The sequence below is a fragment of the Pan paniscus genome, chromosome 3 (genome assembly GCF_029289425.2).
Source record: "Pan paniscus chromosome 3, NHGRI_mPanPan1-v2.0_pri, whole genome shotgun sequence".
NCBI classification, from domain to species: domain Eukaryota; kingdom Metazoa; phylum Chordata; class Mammalia; order Primates; family Hominidae; genus Pan; species Pan paniscus.
The window spans coordinates 105,686,788-105,690,051 of record NC_073252.2 but is presented as its reverse complement, the minus strand read 5'-3'; the positions used below and the strand labels follow the sequence as shown (position 1 = coordinate 105,690,051).

General features: G+C 37.9%; 1 long non-coding RNA gene across 1 annotated transcript; it reads left to right on the top strand.

Annotated features, from left to right (window-relative positions):
- Window positions 1–428: 428 nt before the first annotated feature.
- Window positions 429–2,345, top strand: LOC117980026 (uncharacterized). Its single transcript, XR_004671152.2, has 3 exons — window positions 429–497; window positions 1,400–1,494; window positions 2,034–2,345. It is a non-coding gene; the product is annotated as an uncharacterized LOC117980026 (long non-coding RNA).
- The last annotated feature ends 919 nt before the right edge of the window (window positions 2,346–3,264 follow it).

Genomic DNA, 3,264 nt, shown 5'->3' with positions numbered 1-3,264 from the left:
CTAAACTTAATTTAACTTAAAAGTAGAAATACCCAAATGCCCACCGATACATGAATGAATAAAGTTTGGTATAAACATGCAGTGGAATATTAATTTGTCTTAAAAAGGAATGAAATTTGGATACATGCCCCCATATGTATGAAATTTGTGAACAGTATGGTAAGTGAAGTAAGCCCATCACAGAAAGACAAATATTGTATGGTTTCACTTATATGAGGTACCTAGAGTAAGCAAATGCATAGAGACAGAAAGTAGAATGCTGGTTTCCAGGGTCTTGGGGATGGGGAGAATGGGGATTTATTGCTTTATAGTTTTTGGTACCCAGAATGTGGGACCTGAGGAAGGGTGAGTAAAATGGAGACCCAAAACCTTTTACTTTTGCTTCTGAGCCTTTTGGTCCTATGACATTCCTCTTATTTTTTTTTCAGGAGAGTAATGGCACCTATCTTTCCTTTTACAATACTGGAGGTGGTCCACACCCATCCCAGCAGCCACAGGTGGGTGCATGCATGGGATGGTTGGGTGGGACAGCTCCCTGCTCCCTCTTCCCTGCTGCCTGGGGTGCATGGCCATGTCTGCCACATGTGTGTGCAGTGTTCAACAGCTACTCAGGGCAGCAATAAGCCACAACTGCCGCCAGGGCCTTAAGGCACCCCACACGGCTGGCTGGCATTCCCTGCGATGCACCATGGAGTCTCCCAGTCCTTGGCTAGGGAGTCTCCCAGTCCTTGGCCAGGGAGTCCAGCTTTGTCCCCAGCAATTAAGCTTTTCTCCCTGGTGGAGGAATATTTACATAAGAATAAGAAGGTAAGGCCTGGGGACATATGGAACTAGCCACACCCTTAATTATGCTGGAAGGGGTCAAGCCTTGGCTGCATGTAGCACATAATCAAAACAACGTACCAGGTTTTACATTAAAGTTAAAAATTGCTAAAAGTTACCATTATGACATATAATTGAGACTGCTGGAAATAGATTTACATGCAAGGTGTGTGAGAACAGTAAAATGTGTTTTTAATAAAAGGTTATAAGAAGGCTTAAAAGTGTAAATTCTTGCCTAGGGTTAAATAATTGTTTTAAATTAAGTAGGATGAAGTTAAAAGTTCAAACAAGTGATGGGAGGATTGTAAAAGTTAATCTTGCAAAAATTCCATGTGTGAACGTACTGACTAAATTCAAAGGGTATTATAGAGTTTTTCTGTAAATTGAGCATTAAAATAAGCACACAAGGTACTCTTAAGGCACTCAACTGCTCTTTACCAAAATTTGTAAAGGGTTATAAAAGGTTTTTGCTTTTTTAAAGTTTCTGAGTCATCATTTTGGTAAAATAAATAATTTATGTAATCTGGAATTCTGTTTCATAACATCAAATGTTTTAAACCTCTAACATATTTAACAGGCTTCTCAAAATCAGACTTCAGTTTCAAAATTGTCTTTCCTGACACCTGACTTTTCAGATGCTTCAGAAGGGCCCCTGGAGTACACAGAAAAGAGGTAAACAGGATTATCTGACATGTTTCATTACATGGGGTTGCCAAAATGGTGTTCAGTCTTCTTTAGGCTATATTTTGTTGAATAATACTAATATATGTTCCAAAATTGTCTGGGGTTTCTAAAATTCTAATATCTGAGTATATGCTATCAATCATAATTGAAGTTATTATGTTAAGTTTTTGTAAACCACAGAGATAACTAAACTTCTTTATTAATTTTGTTTCTAACTGTAACTACCCTGGACATTTTATTATTCATAGACAATTGTTGTCTTGTTTTAATCCTTTTAAAAATATTGTTTATAATAAGCTATAGAACTCTGAAGTTCTATAAGTTCTAGCTAAGTGTGTTTAAATACAGGTTTCTGATAACTATGTAAATTGTGATATTTGAGTACAGGAAAAATGTACAGGACTCATGAAGAGCTGAATATTTATGGATATCAAGCAAAACAAGAACTAAATTGACTGAACTCAGAAAACTGAAACAATCTTTTGACTTTTGCTTGGAATATTGCTGATCCTTGTTTTGTTTTTCAGAGTCAAGAAAACTTATTTTGAACTATTTACAGCCTTTGATAATTGAGTAAGGTATACTCCTGTGAAGAAAATTTGGAGCATGTTGGTTTCTCTCTACCTGGTTCCTCTAGAATTTGGAAACTATCTGCGAATATTCTCAACTTATGGCAATATAGTTGTTTGCATCAGTGCAATAAAATCAATTTTCTTTTGCAACAGAACACAATTGGAGAAACTGGTTGTTTTACCAAGGCTTTGACTGAAAGGATATGCTTCCCTTTAAGGAGTCAAGCTCAACTTGCAGAGCTGATAAAAGCCCCTTAAGAAAAAAACTGGCCTCATACTCTTGTCTACAGAGTTCTTGTACAGGGTTCCTGACCTGTGGTCAGTAAAGAATGTTACTTTCTAACAGGCCCGGGAGCTCCTAGTTTATCTTGGGACCTTAAGAGGGGAGTATCACCCAACTCACAGGTATTTGAGGATACAAACCCATGGCTGGGCTCTGCTTTCAAAGATCCTATCTGAGATTCCTTGTGGAACAGAGTTCCATCAAAGCCAATCTAAAAGACCTATGTAGAAATAATTATTCTTGCTGCACTTTATGCAAATATTCAAGCCAAGTATAAGACTAAAGTCTATTTTGCAGATAACTCAGTTCTATCATGATTTTTTTTTAACAAAAGTGACTGGAGAGAGAGAAATGTTTCAAAACTTATACATTTGTCATTAAATTCTAAACTTAGCTGTTTTTAAGTTTTTGGCTACATTTTAGACTAACCCTGCTTGTTACTGTGAACCAACCAGCAATCTCCAACTGCAGCTCAGAAGGAACAAGAGGGATGGGTAATGTAGAAATCTGGGTTGATATTCTAGTTCTGAGTAATTATCCTGCAAATCCTGCCAGGTGATGGGAATAAATAGGATGCCCATCACCTAGAGGTTTCCTTTTTGGGAAAGTAAGACCAAGGGAACTAACCAAAGCTAAGCACAATGCACCCAAACCTTGGCAAGCAAAATTATAGCCACTAGTTATCTGGTCATGTCACAAGACACCATTTTTTCTCCCTTGTTGGGGGGGCACTAAATTCCACAGTTTCACCTTAGCATTCAGCTTATGATAAGAAGTTCATGCACTGCCCCCTGAGACACATTTTTGTCCCAAACTCAATTACAAGCTTTGGGTCAAAGCCCAAGGAAAGAAAACTGGATCTGAGGGATCCAGAGGCAGGCAATAACAGAAGTTAAAAGACCC